Source organism: Rousettus aegyptiacus, unplaced genomic scaffold (genome assembly GCF_014176215.1).
Source record: "Rousettus aegyptiacus isolate mRouAeg1 unplaced genomic scaffold, mRouAeg1.p scaffold_m13_p_12, whole genome shotgun sequence".
Classification (NCBI taxonomy): Eukaryota; Metazoa; Chordata; class Mammalia; order Chiroptera; family Pteropodidae; genus Rousettus; species Rousettus aegyptiacus.
Genome location: NW_023416287.1, coordinates 45459321 through 45478105, shown reverse-complemented (window position 1 = coordinate 45478105; position 18785 = coordinate 45459321). Strand labels below are relative to the sequence as shown.

General features: G+C 41.8%; 1 long non-coding RNA gene across 1 annotated transcript; it reads left to right on the top strand.

The window, feature by feature from the left end:
- The first annotated feature begins 1397 nt into the window (after positions 1-1397).
- Positions 1398-5493, top strand: LOC118610019. Its single transcript, XR_004953661.1, has 2 exons — positions 1398-3850; positions 5268-5493. It is a non-coding gene; the product is annotated as an uncharacterized LOC118610019 (long non-coding RNA).
- Positions 5494-18785: the final 13292 nt, after the last annotated feature.

Sequence of the window (18785 nt, the reverse complement as noted above, 5' to 3'; positions counted from 1 at the left end):
CGTGGAAAGTATTCCATGTGCACTTGAGAAGAATGTATATTTTTCTGCTTTGGGGTGAAATGCTCTGAAAATATCTATTAAATCCATCTGGTCTAGTGTGCTTCTTAGGCCCATTGTCAACTTGTTGATTATTTGTCTGGAAGATTTGTCCATTGGTGTCAATGGGGTGTTAAAGTCTCCTACTATGAGTGTATTGCTGTTGATCTCTCCTCTTATGTCAGCCCATAATTACTTTATGTATCTAGGTGCTCCTCTGTTAGGTGTGTATGTTTACTAGGGTTATGTCCTTTTGATTTATTGATCCCTTTATCATTAAGTAATACCCTTTCTCTTATTATAACATTTGTTTTAAAGTCTATTTTGTCTGATATAAGTATTGCTACCACAGCTTATTTTTTCATTTCCATTTGCACGAAATATCTTTTTCCATCCCTTTCAGTCTGTGAGTGTCATTTGATCTGAAATGAGTCTCTTGTAGACAACATATGCATGGGTCTTGTTTTCTTTTCCATTTGGCTACCCTATGTCTTTTGATTAGAGCATTTAATCCATTTACATTTAAAGTAATTATTGATAGGTACATAGTTACTGCCATTTTATTATTTGTATTTGTTTTTTCGTATTCTTTTTTACCCCCCCCCCCTTTTTTTTAACAGATCCCTTTAACATTTCTTGTAGTACTGGCTTGTTGATGATGAATTCCTTAAGCTTTTCCTGTCTGGAAAGCTCTTTATCTCACCTTCCATTTTAATCAAAAGCCTTGCTGGGTAGAGTATTTGTGTTTGTGGAGTCTTGTTTTCATAACTTTGAAAATTTCTTGACAGTCCCTTCTGACCTGCAAAATTTTTATTGAAAATTCAGCAGACATTCTTATGGGAGTATCCTTGTAAGTAACTAGTTGACTTTCTCTAGCTGTTTTTAAGATTCTCTCTTTTTCTTTGACCTTTGGCATTTTAATTATGATGTGTCTTGGTATGGGTCTGTTTGAATTCCTCTTGTTTGGGACTCTGTGCTTCCTGAACTTGTATATCTAATTTCTTTGCCACATTAGGGAAGTTTTCTTTCATTATTTCTTTAAATAGATTCTCAATCCCTTGTTCTCTCTCTTCTCCTTTGAGTAATCCTATGATGCAGATATTGTTCTCCTTCATGTTGTACCAGAGAGCTTTTAAACTATCCTCATTTTTTTAATTCTTTTTTCTTTTTGTTATTCTGATTGGGTGTTTTCTGCTACCTTGTCTTCCAGTTCACTGATTCAGTCTTCTGTTTCATCTAATCTACTGTTGAATTTGTTTAGTGTATTCTTCATTTCAGTTACTGTATTCTTCATTTCTGTCTGGCTCTCTTTTATGATTTCTATGTCTTTTTTATGCTTACTATCTCTCTGCTGAGGTTCTCATTGAGTTCATCCATTCTCCCCCTAAGTTCATCGAGCATCCTTATAACCATTATTCTGAACTCTGTCTCTGGTAGGTTGCTTGCCTCCATTCCATTTAGCTTTTTTCTGGAGTTTCCTCCTGTTGTTTCATTTGTGACATGTTTCTTTATTTTCTCATTTTATTAGCCTCTGTGTTCATTTCTATGTGTTAGGAATATTTGTTTTGTTTCTCAGCTTTGGCTAGATGGCGTTATGTGGAAGGAGTCCTGTGTGGCCCAGTGGCACACTCTCCCTGATTCCCTATGCTGGGGGCTCTGGATGTGATCTTTGTGTGGGTTATGTGTGATCTCCTGTTGTCGCCAAGCCTCGTTGTTAGTACATTAGTGGATAGGATTAACGCTCAGGCTAATGGTACAAGTTGGCCACACCCACAGGGTAAGAGTTGCTGTGTGGGGGCTGATCCCACTGAGTTGGATTTGCCCTAGCAGTCTTGTATACTTGTTGAAAACACCTTTTGTTTGTACCACTTATGGGACTAGTCAGGAGTTCCTCTGTTATGATCTGGTTCCAGCCTCTGGATGTGTTGGTTTGTGGCACTTTGGAGGGGCTCCCCAGAAAGCCAAAGTCAACCACTGTCTTTGATTGCTCATCACTATCTGCTGGGAGCCACAAAGCAATCTGCAGATTGTTGTTGCCTATGCTGGACCTAAAGGTAAGTGGAAGAGAGAACACCATAGGTCACGGTTCAGTTATCCCCTGTCCCTGACTTAAAGCAGTTTAGCAGAAGTACCAGTGCTCCTCAAGGCCTGACATTGCCTGTCAGTTGCCCATAAGTCTCTGAAACTAGAAGAGCCTCTGGATGATATGCATATTGGGTGGTACAGAGACCCTGGGAGTCTCCTGGATCTACTGAGTAAGTTTCTCCCTGCCACCTCAGTGTCAGTTTACATGCCAGTGCTATTTCTGTGGTTCCCTGTACAAGTTTTCAATTGTAGCAAGGCCAGCTGCTGTCCACCTTGGGCCTGCAAACTCCTGACTCTGTTTAAGAATTACTGAAACTCATGGGCATGAGTTTGTGGCCTGCCACTGAATGCTTCTCCTGGATGAACTGGCTTTGGTTGGCCACATGAACTGAGAGCTGTAGTTTTCCATTTAATTCATGTCTCAAGGAAAGTATAGGATCGGACTGGTTTGCCTGAAAGCAGAGATGTCACAGTAATTTGGTGGGTTAGGTGGGGCATTTGTTGCAGATTTTGTCCTGTGTGTCCGGAAGTACCAAGTGGCATTCAGAGAACTAAGTAAGAATCAAAGGAGGTTTATTTATGCCAGCGGGCTCAGAGGAGTCACTCTCCAAAGTCTGAGCCCTGAACAAAGGCAGACGGGTAGATTTATGCATTGATTACTTCCACATACTTGGCGGTCTTTTGTTTTGCGCATGCAGGAAAGGTCGGGTTCCAGGGAGAGGAGGTTGGAAAAATTCCTCCAGGACAGGGTAGCCATCTTAGATTTCTTTATGTTTCCCATATCCCATTGTCTCAGTGAGGCACAGTGCCATCAGACCTATACAGCATCAGATTTTGCTGCCAGGTCTGGGATTGCAGGCTTCCACCAAAGTCACATAATGCTGTGAGACCTACTGCCGTCTGTGAGGGGCTCACAAAACCCCCAAGATCTACCCGAGCAATACCGTATCTCGTGCTGGCAGCAGTGATCTTCCCATCACTGTATTCCCTGAACTTGGCTCACTTTGCTGGCTGAGGTCTGTTGACTGCATAGAACGCACCACCCCAGGGCAGGGGCAGCTGCCTATCAATGTGTCAGGGGTGCTTTGTGGATTGGATGGGGCAGGATCTCAGGGAGTCAAGGGCCGTCAGATCCATACAGCCTCAGTTTTCTGCAACTACTGTGTCTCCATATTCCCACTGTAGTCACAGATCACAGAGACAAGCTGCTGTCTAGGGCAGTTTCACAGACCCCTGTGCTCCGCCCACCTGATATTGCAGCTCTTAGAGGCAGCAGAGGGTCTGCCTGCAGCTAACTGATTTCCCTGCAATACCTGTACTGTGCTAGCCACAGTTTGTTGCCTGTGTGGACTGGGAGAGACCTGGGGAAGGGGCAGTGGCGGTTGTCTGTCAGTGGACCACCTGGGGTCATTAGTGGGTTGGGTGGAACGCGGGCTTAGGCAAACAAGGGCAGTCAGATCAATACAGCTTCAGTCTTGCTGCAACTTTGGTAACCCTTTGCGTGTTCCTGCAGAAGTGCCAGATCACGACAAGACCAGCTGCTGTCCAGGACTGGCCCACAGATCCCTGAGATCTGCCCAGGTTCAGGCTGACAGCAGTGATCTGCCTGAAACTGTATCCAAAATGAGCACTCACAGAGCTGGCTGCCTGCAGGGAACATTTGTCCCTGAATTGGTGCAGGGCATGGCAGCCACTCAGCAACAAAAGCTCCCAGCAATCTGCAGGTTGGGTGAGTCTGATGGATCTCCTCTGACCAGTGCATCCTAATGGCCCTGTGGGAGGTGTCTGCACAGCCAAGCTGGTGTTTTCTGTAGATTACCACATAGAGGGGCCTGAATATGGCACAATTGCAGCTGCCTGTTATGGCTGCCAGGTAATGCAGTCTTTTCCAGTATGAATCGAGCGAACCTCTGACCCACTCAGGTGAGTGTCCACAGGCGAGAGAGCCTGTGTGTGGCCCTTTAAAAGGGCGTCTAGGGTTTCAATCTCCTTCCATCTCACACAGACGGCCAGAATTTCCTGCAATTTTTGCAGAGATTTGAGGAATTCCTCTTCCCTGGGTTGGGACCCTGGGAATGGAGGCCCCCAAATGAGGTGAGGACCCCTCTCATTCACAGGAGCCTCCGCAGCCTCGCTCTCCCTCCCTGCAATCCTCCACCACCCGTAGGTGCGGGTCCAGCTCGATTCGTGGCTTTGCCCTCCTACCAGCGTGATATAGCTCCTTTATATTATCAGATTTCTGTGTTATGATCAGCTGAACTTCAGGTGCTTCTCCACGTTGATTATTTTATAATTTGGTTGTAATTTCAGTGCAGACCTGAGGGAGGTGAACCCTGCTTTTACTTAGTCCACTATCTTCCTCTTTCCTCTATAGCTGTGCCATTATTAACAGTCTTTATTCGATAGACATATTGGCTATTTCAGTCTCTTTTAATGATGAAACAGTGCTTCTCAGACTGTCTATATGTATATGCCATTTCACATATGTTCAAAGATACTGGAATAAAATACTAGAAGTGTGGAATATGCTGGTCAAAGGGTGTGAGCAGTTTTGATTTGGATAGATATTTCCAAATTGCTCTCTGTAGCAGTTGTGCAGGCTTTTAGTCCTGCCAGCAATTTGTGAAGAGCACCTGTTTCTCTACATCTTAGCCAAAACAGTGTGTAGAAAATTTTATTTTTTACATTATAACAGGTGAAAAATGGTGTGCAGTTTAATTTGCACAATGGCTTTGAATGCTGGGAGCAGAGCCCACCATGCAGGTCCTGTGGGTGGCCTACCAGTAGCCACACCCCATCTACTTCCTATCAGGCTTGACTCCAACAAAGGTCAAATGTGCCAGATTCTGGCTTTCCTAGCAACCCCTGAAACCAGGTTCTAAAGATAGAGCCCCTTGGGAAGGACCCATTCTTCCCTTTAGGCTCTGGACACTGTTGCATGAGACCCAGAGAGTGGCAGCTATCTGTGACCAAATATTGACAAATATGTGAACAGAAAGGCCGCTCTGATAATGGCATGACAGAGGATGAAGCCCTGGGCCACCTAGGCCAATATGTAGCTGCCGACCCAGCCTTCCTGCTGTGTTACAATAACAGTCAACTCTGAACTAGGATCCAGACTGAATAACCTCATGTCATCTTCCCAGAGACCTTGTGTGGAAAGACCATCACCTTGCTTATGTGTGCATGGAGCCCTCTGATGGCAGTGCCTGTAAAAGCGGCTGCCTCCAGGCAGAACCACGGGATCTTCTGTGCAGAGCTAAAAGGACTTGTTTTGCACCGTATTGTCTCAATTTTCTACCATGTTCAAGTGTTTTTGTAACAAATAATTTTTAATGGTAAACATAATAAATGAATTATTTTTGAAAGAGATTTTAAAATTTGAACATCACTTTTTCTGTCAACATTCATAAATTTAATGGAACATATCACTAAGGTATTTGGGCCAATTTATTGGGCAACCAAATGTTGCCTAATGATGTAGTCTTTCTCAGAAGTCTTTTGAAATGACATCTCTCAGTAAAATTCTAGGTCAATTTTTCCTTCTGAAGAAGCTTTATTCAAGATCTCTTATTCTCCCAGGTGTCTCCGCTGAACTACAGAGGCTGAGGTTTCTCTCTCCAGGGCTGAGTGTATGGACTCTCAGACAGCAGAAGTAACCAGGTAGCTTGATGTTCCATGTCAGCTTTGCTTATGAAATATGTTCTGATTTGGTGTTCACAGTGAGGAAAATGGGGCTTAGAGAGTGGGGTGGCTTGGTTTCCTCTGGGCTGATAAACCTGAAGAGCCTTTCGTGAGAGAGAAGATTCTAGAGCATTTGAGACATCTGGAAGGGTTTCCCAGTCACATTCAACTGCAGTGCTGCTCCCCCAAACCTGCCCTGCCTTTGGAAAGCGAAATTGTAAGCACATCTTCAGGAATAATAAGCTACTGTTTCCTGAGTGCTAAAGATGAGGGCAATGGGAAGCTCCCTCAGAGGGACAGGCTGTAGCATCAGCTCTTGCTAGAGAGGTGGGGCTTTGATTTTGAGGGTTTTGAACTGTTTTCCTTATACCCCAAACCCAAGCTACTTACCTCTAAGATTGATTAAAGATCAGTTATTAAAAACATTAATCATGCAAAAATGTCCAACATAGAATAAAGAAAAAAGTCAATCATAAAACAGTATGTGTAGAGCAATCCTTTTCTATAAGACAGATTACTACGAATTGTACTGGGTGATTGTAAATGCAATAGGAGAATGTTTAGAGATAATGTTCCATGTTGATAACCAGGTTGCATTACAGAAGGTGGATAATTTTTAAAAAATAAACATGTGTTATTTCTGTAGTCTGAAAAAGAAAGTGGGGGGAAAAGATCAAGACTCAGAGAACATAACCAACCCAATGTACTAGACACTAACTGATCACCTAAGTGGCTAATCCAGGGATCAGCAGCTGCACCAGGGGTGGCGCTGGGAACAGACAGAGCATTGGAGCTTCTCTGTGGGGCTCAGCACAAGTACAGTTGAGTTTATCTGCTTCCTTCCGAAATGGGGACCATACACACTGGGACCTTGCACTCAGGGTCCTATGCAAAGTGTTCACCTGGGTGCTTGGCTGCAGTAATGTATGTTGCCGCCCAGCCTGGGGAGGGGCAAGACACAGGGAGGGCCTGTAGTGGCAGATTAAGCTTAGGCTCTGTGCAAGCTGGGTCTTAGACCTTCCTACTTCGTTGTCAGTGACAAATGGAATGCAAGTACAGCTGTGTTATGTTGAGGCAACAGTGGACGAATTAAGTAGGTGTGTTTGGGAGCCCTTGTTCTTCAGGGCCACTAGGCTATCAAGTCAAAAGCAGTTAAGAAGGGGTTGCAAGGCCCAGTGCCCTCCCCTCCCCATCTGCACCTTCCCCCTTCCCCACAGTGTTCCTCAGAGGCCAGTGGTGTGGGACTCATCTCACAAAGGGCCGTCCCTCTTTGTGGCCGTTCTGTCCCCAGCCACAGCTGTCAGGTACGTCAGTCATGTTGCTTTGTGAGTGTGTCACTGGCATAATTGGTAAGATTAGGTGGCCACAAAGAGCCATGAATGAGGTGGTAATTGCGTTCAAGGGAAAAGAGAGTTAAATAAAGAGAAACTTTCCTTTCTCACAAGACCTGTGAAAGAAGTGACAGCTAATATTTTAAAGCTGAAACAAGGTAATTGCAGTAAGAGATCTTTGTATTTTCTCTGACAAATGCTGCACACTCACAATAAATATTCAAACGCTCAGTTTGTGTTATGAACACTGGATAACCATTTACAGTGAAACCATTTACATTTCCATTGTGAAAAGCTTAAATTTAGTCCTTGTGATGTCTGAACAGACAGGTCACACAGCCCCGGAGAGCACCTGATTTACACTGCCTGGACAGTTCTGGGGACACACGTGCCCCCCTCCTTGTATGAAGAGGTGATCTGTGTAGTTTCAAGTGCATCACTCTATTGCTAGTCTATTCTTTGATCAAAAAGGAAACTCGACCTCTTGGAAGTCAATCGGAAAAGGGAAAAGTTAAAGACTACGAAAAAGTCTGCAGTCAGCCTGCAATGGGGAAAAAACAATTAACCTCTTTTCTGGTGTAAAATTAGTCACAGAAATGTGCCAAAACTTTTGATATAAAAGCTTTTCCTGATAGCATCTCCTTTAGAGAAGAATTTTCTATTTTGATGGGCAGTGGGACTGTTGCAATGCAGGGCTGGGGTCTGAAGCTGCCTCTGAACTTGCTGTGAAAGAAGATCGACGGAGGCCTCCTATGGCCACCACATCTGTCAGCCAGTTAGGGCCTCAGGTGCAGGTAGAGGCATTTTGACATAGATTAATTCCCTTTCTGAAGCTGTTCAATGTGAAGGCAGAAGAAAACCTGACCACAAAACAAAGCCACGCTGAAGAGTATTCACAGAACAGTGCTTTCTTGTGCCCCCCGCCCCGCCCCCACCTAACATCCTAAATGGAAACTTGGGACACATTGAAGGCTGATAAATTCCCAGTCTCACATTTTCATCACAATCCTTTAGCAGTCCCTCAAAGTTTCTTTATTCTTTTTTTATTTTAGAGCTGACATCTCTAAAGTTGCTGGTGACTAGAGCCATATGAGCTTTGAAACCACACACAGACTCAATGAGGCCATGTAAGCACACTGCAGACTCTCTGTGAGCTCTATAAGCTTTTATGTTCCCTCAGGTCTCCAGACAAAAAGCAACGGGGGTCCCATTTAGAGTCTTATAGCAGTTCTCAAAAAGGAGGCGGCAGCTTTTCTCACTGAAGTACCCTCTTCTGAGCACATTCAAGCAATCCTGTTTGCTTCCACTTTCGGTGCTAGAAAATGCTCAGAGGGACCCCAGGAATCTCTCACCATAACCCAGGGGATCTTTCAATTTAGGATGGCCCGAGTTTCTGCCTTAAAGTGTCTTGAGTCTTATTGCAGAAAGGATTAAATGACGTCCCTCCATATTTCTTCCTATCCATCTTTTCGTGGATTCTGAAATGTGACATGAGACAATATAAAGGCAAAAAGAAATAACTATCATAACCCACTTAGTCTTTTGCAAGAACTCCTGCCTCCAAATCCACCTTGTGAATTTTTGTTACCATCTCACTGCACATGACCTGGGAGGCCTGACTCGTTTTGGAAGCCTGTTGTCATGCAGGTTCTCCAGCGCTGGTAGAAAGGAACAGCACACAATCCCCGTGATTCAGGAATCCGAAAGCAGAGAGGCAGAGGTGCCCTCTTGGAGGACCACTCCCCACACAATGCTAAAGTCAGGGGCAAGGAAAGAGACAAGTTCAAGCTGGAAGGATCTCGAATGAGATAATTAAAATGATGAAGGGGACAAAACAGCCTCCGAAGGTGAGAGAGGAGAGAATGGCTAGAGTCCATCTGGAACAGGAGTAGACAGAGGGAGAGCGAGAGAAAACCCGCTTTCACCCTATCCTAGAATTAGAAACATGGAACACACCTCCACACACAGACACACACACCTTGAATTTCGAAAGAAGGAATAAAAGGATATACACTTTGTTTACTTCATATTTTAGCCAGAAGTGTAAAATTCAATCTTACTGCAGATGTCATGCAGACTAGGATAAAAATGTTTTGCTGATCTAAGTTCTGGAGAGGTTCTTAGGCTGGCTGGGGCAGTTTGGGGTATAGCTCAATATACTAAATGTGAAGGAAGAAGCTCATCCACCACTCTTTCTCAAACTGGGTAGAGGGTTAGAGGTTTAGCGTGGAGCTCATTCCTGATGGACAGAAGCTTTAGTGGGGAAGAGAGGATTGATACCCCCTCCTGCATCCACACCATGTGCAGCCTCACTCTCCCAGGCCACACACCTTGATTGATGCATCAAATCCTGGTCTGCCTCCTTCGTCTTCCCCTTTAGCCTCTCATCCTCTGCTCTTCATTTTTCTCCCTCTCTATCCTCGAAATCCATTTTCATCCTCAGTTTCTCCCCTACGTCTCTCCAGGTGGCTCCTCTATGCAATAACCGCAGGCATAGTGGTGCAGTGTGCTCACAGAGGACAGGACAGGGTACTGTAGCCAGGCTACCTGGGCTCAAGTGCCCATCTGACCAAACCTTGGAGCCTTTCCACTCTATGCCTCAGCTTCCTCATCTGAAAAGTAGATTTCATTAATAGTATCTCCTCTGTGGTGAGCATGCAATAAACATGCTTAAACCAGTGAGCCCCAGGAAGGGTGGCCCCCATCTCACAAATTCCTTGCTCTTGTGCAGCCATTTCAGGAGGACCCTCTATTAGCATCTTCCCCCTTAGATTGGCCTGTTCTGTTTTGGCTCCACTCATTTGTTTTGTGGGAGTTGGTTGGGGAGGGACCCCTGAAGTCTGCCTAATGCATCACAAGATAGTCCTCAGTCTGTGACTGATGCTTGGGCCTTGCTGTACATTGCTGGCTGCAGGTACCTCTGGTGAGGAGGAGTGTGCTCATATGCTTTGTGACAGCCTATCTTCCCCCAGTCTTAACCCACACATGGTTTATTCTTCTAGGCAGTGAGTGAGCCTGTGTTCTACCCTAGAAGAAAGAAGACTTTGGGACCTTGAGATAGGCAGAGTTCTTAGATACAACATAAAAAAACATTATCCTTAAAAAAAAAGTTGATAAATTGGACTTTATCAAATTTAAAACACTTATTCCACAAAAGACATTATTAAGAGAATGGGGGAAAAAAAGCCACAGGTGATAAACATGGTGAAGTGAGAGATGTCCCCAGATCTCTCCTTGAAACAACAATAAGCTGAAGATCTAAAACTCAAACAAACAAACAAACAAAAAAAACAAAACAAAACAACAAAAAACTCCCACCCAAACTGCACACTAGCATATCAGAGAGCATGAGATCTGTGCATAAGAGCTACCACAGGTCAGAAACCTGGGAGTCAGGTGGTGGACTGGGAGAAAAAGAAGCTCCCTCTCTCATCTGGAGCTCCCTGAAGGAGGAGAGGATGCAGTGGGTTCCATGAACAGCCATACCTGGGAGAGCTGTGTGCTCCATGCAGCCAGCGGCAATGCCCAGGAATCAGGGCAGAAAGTAGAGAAGAGGGAACAGCAGAGAAGTAGGGATGGCAGAGAAACAACAGTTGATTATTACCACCTGTGGCTGCAAAACAGAGGCTGAGCTGCAGCTGCCATCCCCCAATCCGGAGGGCCCCTCCCCCCGTATCCTCCAAGACTGAATACCGTAGACCCCAGGGGAATCTGAGCAAATGCTACCTAACTGTCTCTAACACTGACAGGGACTGAGACTGAGGGTAGCGAGCATGATTGAATATCTATAAAATAAGAAAAGGGCATTATTAAAACTTTATATAAAGGCAGGATCCAAGAGGCTTAAACGCCACCTACTGGAAACCAAAAGAAAAACGCCTTATTTGCAATGGACTAAAGAGAGATCTTTATTTAATAAATCCTCTTTCTGGAAAAAAAAATGCAGAACAAACTTCCATTAATGTCCAGGCAGAGAAATAGTCCATTAAACACCATGAACAACCAAGATGACAAAGCATCTCAGAAAGAAATAGGAAAATCTCCAGAAAATAAGCTTACGGACATAGAAATGTGTGCCTTAAATGACAGAGACTTCAGAATGGTACTTCTGAAAAAACTCAGTGAGATCTGAAATGAATCATATCAACAATTTCAGGAACTGAAAAAACAATTAGATGAGCAGAATGAGTTCTTTAGCAAGGAGATTGAAACCCTCAAAAAGAACCGAATAGAACTTCTGGAGATGAAGAACACACTGCAAGAGTTGAAAAATGAAATAGCAAGCTTGGGAAATAGAGTCAACCAAATTCGGGAAAGATCAGTGATATTGAAGATAAAAATCTAGAAATAAATCAGAAGGAAGAAGAGGGAAACCAGAGAATGAAAAACGGTGAAAGAGAAATACAAGAACTAGCTAATACCATTAGGAGAGGAAATGTAAGAATAATGGGCATTCTTGAAGGGGAGTAAAAGGAGCAGGAATTAGAAAGCAGTTTCACAAAAATAGTTGATAAGAATTTCCAAAATCTAAGAAATTCAGGAAGTCAACAAACATCCAATGATCTCAACCCAAAAAGGCCTTCTCCATGACACATTGTATTAAAATGATCTAAATCAATGACAAAGAATTCTCAGGGCAGCCAAGTAAAAGAAGATAGTAACCTATAAAGTAATACCCATTAAATTATTATCGAATTCTCAGCATAAACCTTACAATCCAGAAAGGAGTGGAATCAAATATTCGAAGTATTAAATAAAAGAAACTACCAGCCAAGAATAATGCATCCAGCTAAGCTCTCCTTCAGATATGAAGGAGAAATAAAGACCTTTTCAGACATGCATAAATTGAGGGAATTCTCCATTATGAGGGCTATATTACAGGAAATACTGAAAGGGGTTAGCTCACCTAAAAGAAAATGACCAAAAAAAAATCATAACTAGGAGTAAGGCGACTAGCAGGCAGATAGAAGCAGAGGAGTGCAACTCTTACTAAGAACAGGGCATTATAATCTTAAACAAGAAGAAGACATTTGCTATAGCAAGATAGTAATGACTGTTCAGCATACATAGGGACCAAGTGAGACAATAATGACTGAAAAAGGGAAGATTCAAAGATCTAAATTCACAAAGGGAAATGGAAATTAGGCACACACAGAAAGAATGAACTAATATACATATTATAGTTTATAGATACATAAACTATTCTCTACATATTCATAATGGTAACCAAACGCCAAAGATTTTGAACCAAAGTATATAACATAAAACAAGAAGGGCCAGAGGGAAAACCCACAAAAGCCAACCAAAATACAAAAAATAGACACATAAGGACAAGGAAGCAATGGCAACAACAAGATCCCAGAAAGCAAAACACAAAATGGTTATAGGAAAATCTCATATTTCAATAATCACCCTAAATGTAAATAGATTGAACTCACCAATACAAATGGCACAGAGTTGCAGAATGGGTCAAAAACCAAAACCCAACCATATGCTGCCTTGAGGAGACACATCTCAGTTCCAAAGACAAATATAGACTCAAAACGAAAGGATGGAAAATGATATTTCAAGCAAATGGCATTCCGAGAAAAGTGGGAGTAGTTGTACTAACATTAGATAAAATAGACTTCAGAATAAAAAAGGTAAAGAAAGATATGAAGGGACACTTCATGATGATAAAGGGAATCATGTGCCAAGAAGATATAACACTTATTAATATCTATGTTCCCAATCAGGGAGCCCCAAAATATATAAAATAATTACTAACAGAATGAAAGAGAGAAACAGACCCAAACACTTGTACTAGGGAACCTAAATACCCCAATGTCAGATATGGACAGGTCATTCAAATAGAAAATCAGTAAGGAAATAACATCCTTAACTGACACGTTAGACTAACTGGACATAATAGACATTTACAGAGCCTTTCATCCCAAAACAGCTGCTTATACATTCTCTAGTTCACATAAAACATTCTCAAGGATTGATTACCTACTGGAACACAGAGATAGCCTCAAAAAATATAAAGGGTTGAAATCATACCAACCATATTCTCTGATCATAATACTTTGAAGGTAGAGATCAACTGTAAAAAGAAAGAAGAACAATAAACACATGGAGATTAAACAACATGCTACTGAAGAAGGACTGAGACAGAGAAGAAATGAAAAGAGAGATCAGGAAATACATAGAAATGAATGATAATGATAGTACAACATATCAAAATTTTTGGGACATGGCAAAAATGGTCATAAGAGGAAAGTTCATATCATTACAGACCTGTCTCAAAAAACGAGAAAGAGTCTGAAGTTAACAACCTAACACTTTATCTTAAAAAACTGGAAAAGGAAGAACAAATGAAGCCCAATGTCAGCAGGAATGAAATAATCAAAATTAGAGCAGAATTAAATGAAATTGAAAACAATAGAAAAAATAAATGCAACAAAGAGCTGGTTCTTTGAGAAATTTAATAAAATTGACAAGTCCCGGGCTAGACTCACTAAAGAAAAAAGAGAAAGGATACAAATAAACAAAGTCAGGGATGAAAGGGGGGAAATTATGACAGACACAACAGAAACATAAAGGATCATACAAGAATACTATGAAAAAGTAATAACACCAAATTTAATAACCTAGAAGAAATGGACCAGTACTTAGAAAGATACAACCCTCTAGACTGAATCAAGAAGATCTGGATAATCTATATTGACTGATCAGCAGTATGAAAATGGGAACAAAAAGTAAAAGTCCAGAACCAGATGGTTTCACCAGTGAATTCTACCAAACATTCAAAGAAGATTTAATACCTATTCTCCTCAAAGTCTTCCAAAAAAATCAAAGAGGAAGCAATACTTCCTAACTCATTTATAAGGCCAATATTACCCTGATACCAAAACCTGGTAGAGAAAACACTCAAAAAGAGAACTACAGACCAATATCTCTCATGAACAAAGATTCACAAATCCTAAATAAGATACCAGTGAACCGAATACAGCAACATATTGAAAAGATTATACAACACAATCAAGTAAGCTTCATCCCAAGGGCACAGGGATAGTTCAAAAAACCCAGATTACTGTGATACACCACATAAACAAATTAAAAATAAGAATCATATGATCAAAACACTTAAATTGGTATAGAAGGAAAGTACCTTAACATAATGAAGGCCATATATGACAAACCCTCAGCCAACATTATACTTAATGGTGAAAAATTAAAAATCTTCCCTCTAAGATCAGGAACAAGACAAGCTGTCCACTATCGCCACTGTTATTCAATATAACATTGGAGTTCCTAGCGAGTACAATCATGCAAGAGAAAGATATAAAAAGCATTCAAATAGTAAATGAAGAAGTCAAACTGTCACTGTTTGTGGATGACATGGTTCCTGTATGGAAAACCCTAAGGACTCCTCAAGAACACTACTAGAAACAATAAGCAAATACAGTAAAGTTTCTGAATGCAAAATCAACATTCAAAAATCCATAGCATTCCTTTACTCTAACAATGAAGCGTCAGAAAAAGAAGCGGAAAACTTAGTTCCTTTTGCAATTGCAACAAAAAGCATAAAATACCTAGGAATAAATCTAATGAAACATGTGAAGGACCTATAAAATGAAAACTATAAGACTCCATTAAAAGAAATTGAGGAAGATATAAAGAAATGAAAAGATATTTCATGTTCTTGGATTGGAAGAATCACCATAGTTAAAATGACCATATTACCTAAAGCATTATACAGATTTAATGCAATCCCCATCAAAATCCCATCAGCATTTTTTAAAGAAATGGAACAAAAAAAATCATCAGATTCGTATGGAAACACAAAAGACCCCGGATTTCCAAGCCATCCTCAGAAAAAAGAACGAGGCTGGAGGCATCACTCTGCCCAACTTAAAGCTATACTACAAAGTGACAATGATCAAAACGGCATGGTATTGTTAGTAAAACACAAACACAGACCAGTGGAACAGAATTGAGAGTCCAGAAATAAGTCCATGTTTATATGGGCAAATAATTTTTGACAAAATAGCCCAAAACATACAGTGGAGAAAAGAAAACACCTTCAATCAATGGTGGTGGGAAAACTGGAAAGTCAAAGTCACTTGCAAAAGAGTGAAGCTAGACTATTGTCTATCACCACACACCAAAATAAACTGAAAATGAATTAAGGACCTGACTATAAGACCCAAAACAATAAAATGCGTAGAAGAAAACACAGGAACTAAATTCAAGGACCTTGGACTTGAAGAGGATTTTATGAATTTGACCTCAAAGCAAGGGAAGGAACAGCTAAAATAAACACATGGGACTACATCAAACTAAAAAGATTCCACTCAGCAAAAAGAATTGTCAACAAGGTAAAGAGACAACCATCTGGATGGAAAAATATATTTGCAAGCAACACCTCTGATAAAGGCCTAATATCCAAAATATCCAAAGAACTCACAATGCAATAACAACAAGAAAACAAACAGTCCAATTAAAAAATGGGCAGAGGACCTGAACAGACACTTTCTCAAGAAGACATACAAATGGCCAACGAAGATATGAAAAAATGCTCAACATCGCTGGATATTAGGGAAATGCAAATCAAAACCACAATAAGATACCATCTTACATCTGTTAGAATAGCTATAATCAACAGAACAAGTAATAACAAGTGTTACAGGAGATGTGTAGAAAAAGGAACCCTCATACATTGCTGGTGGGTCTGCGAATTGGTACAGCCAGTATGGAAAACAGTATGGAGCTTCCTCAAAAATGTAAGAATTGATCTACCATAGGATACAGCAATCCTTTTACTGGGTATTTACCCCAAAAGTCTTGAAAATTCATATTCTAAAAGGTATTTACACACCAATGTTCATAGCAGCATTCTTCACAGTGGCCAAGACATGGAAACAACCAAAGTATCTTACAATAGATGATTGGCTAAAGAAGCTGTGGTATGTATTTCCAGTGGAATATTACTCAGCCATAAGAAGAGATCAAATACTGCCCTTTGCGACAACATTGGTGGACCTCAAGATAATCATTCTAAGCAAAATAAGCCAGACAGAAAAAATTGAAAACCACATAATATGAATTATATGTGGGATATAAACCTAAAAGCAACAAATGAAAAGGGCAAACAGGCTCATGGACATGGACAATGGATTAGTGGCTACTAGAGTGTGGTGGGGTGGGGAACGGGGGGAGGCAGATGGGGTAAAAGGGGTCAAATATGTGGTGACAGAAAGAAATCTAACTACGGGAGGTGAACACATAAGGTAAATATGTATATTCCTTACTGTTAAAATGTATAGCTGAAACTTACCAGATTTAGTTAACCAATGTTGACATAAAAAAAAAAAATAGAGCGAAAAAAAAAAAACCCTCTCAAAACTCATAATAAAAAAAAGAGCAAAAGAGGAGAGTGGGTCAGCATGACAGGGTAGGTAAATGAAATGCTCAGCTTGGAGAACCACCTGTGCCTAGCTGAAGGTATTACCTGTAACTGAAGATATAAAGAACAGGCCACATTGAGACTGGTAGGAGGGGCAGAGACATGAAACAGGCTGGCCCCACACCCGTACGTGGTGGCTGAACATTAGGAGAGATAACTTAGCTGTAGAGGTCTCCCTGAGGGAGCGAGGGTACCCAGCTTCACACTAGGGCTCCCAGCCCAGCATTCAGTACTAAGAAGAGGAGTCCCTAAAGAATTTGACTATAAAGATCAGTGGGGTTTCCGACTATCTAGGTAAGACAGAAAGAACCTAGAGGTTCTTAAGATCCTGCTCACAGACTCAGTCACAGATGGTCATCCTGGGCTCTAGTGGAGGGTCAGCAGCTCAGGAGGCACAAGTGACATATAGAGAAAGACTGAGTTGTGTGGCCTAGAGGCGAGGGCTGGAGGATCAGCCACCGTTGTCCCTTGGTCAGGTCACCCTCCTGTGTAGTCTACAAGAAGGTAGCATTTGCCTTTGTTTAACCCTTCCCCCACATGACCAATTCTGAATCTGCATTGGCCTCCTGAGATTGCCTGGCCCTACACAGTGGCTCCCTGGGGCAAAAATTGCCTGTGGTGGGCTCTACTTTGTGCTTTCAGGAAGGGGTGCATTCCACAGCAATTGGCATGGCATCCTCTGCTCATGCACCTTGGGAGAAACTTTTGGTGGTGGACAGCTGGTGCCAGCCTAAGCCACAGTATCTCTTGGGCAAGTCTCAGGGGTTCTGTAGGCTTATGTGGGTGGCAACTGGTCTCATTGTTATCTGAGACTTTTGCAAGTAGCCACAGGGTCAGCACTGGCACCAAATCTGAATTGAAATTAGTCAGGAGAATCAGTTTGCTCCACTTCGTGTCTCCCTGAGACCTCACCCTGGCCAACTTGCTAATTACCAGAGGCATATTTGTGACTGGCTAACCAGCCCCACACCGCCTTCTCAGCAGGAGGTTCATTTAGCAAAAGTCAGCAGGCTTCTGTTCATTCACCTTTTGAGACGCTCACAGTAGTGGGCAAACAGCCCTGGCCAGAGCTGTAGTATTTCTTGAACAAATATCGGGGGTCTGCAAGCCCGAGGTGGGTGGTAGCTATCCTCACTATGACCTCAGAGTTCTGCAAGAGGCCACAGTTTCAGCATTGGCACCAAACCTGAATCTGCATTGGCTGAGTGAAGTCCATTCACTTTACTCTGGTGACTGGGTCCCATCCACACTCAACTCTTGTACCACACAAAGGCACTTGCAGCTGATGAGTCTTATGGGCAGCTGGCAGGCAGCCTCAGGCCTTGGAGTGCCCTGAACATTTAGCTGAGCAGCCCCAGGACCAGTACTGATGGAAGCTGGCCTTGGTTCTCGGCATGGTCTCTCACACTTCAGGTCTAGCACAGGCAGCAACCATCCACAGATCTATTTGTAGCTCCAATCTGGTAGCCCCAGGCAGGTAACAGGCAGCAGATAGATCTCAAACAAGAGGAACCCAAACAGGCCCACACCAAGACACATCATAATGAAAATGCCAAAGATTAAAGACAGAGAATCCTGAAAGCAGCAAGAGAAAGGCATCTAGTTACTACTTACAGTGGTACTCCCATAAGAATATCACCTAATTTTTCAGCAGAAACTTTTCAGCTCATAAGGAATTGACATGAAATATACAAAGCAATAAAAGCAAGGACCTAAAACCGAGAATATTCTACCCAGAAAGGCTGTTGGTTAAAATATAAGGTGAAATAAACAGCTTTCCAGACAGCAAAAACTTAAAGGAATTCATCACTAACAAGCCAGAATTACAAGAAATGCTAAAGGGACTTCTTTAAAAAAAAAAAAAAGGAACAAGGAAAAACAAATATGAATAATAAAATGGGAATAACTATGTACCTGTCAATAATCACTTTAAATATAAATGGATTAAATGTCCCAATCAAAAGACATAGGGTACCTGAATGGATAAGAAAACAGGATCCATATATATGCTGTCTATAAGAAACCCACTTCAGATCAAAAGACATACGCATACTGAAAGTAAAGGAATGGAAAAAGGTTTTATGCAAATGAAAATTAAAAAAAAACTTGGAATAACAATACTTATATCAGACAAAATAAATTTTAAAACAAAGGGTATAATGAAAGACAGAGAGAGACATTACATAATGATAAAGGGA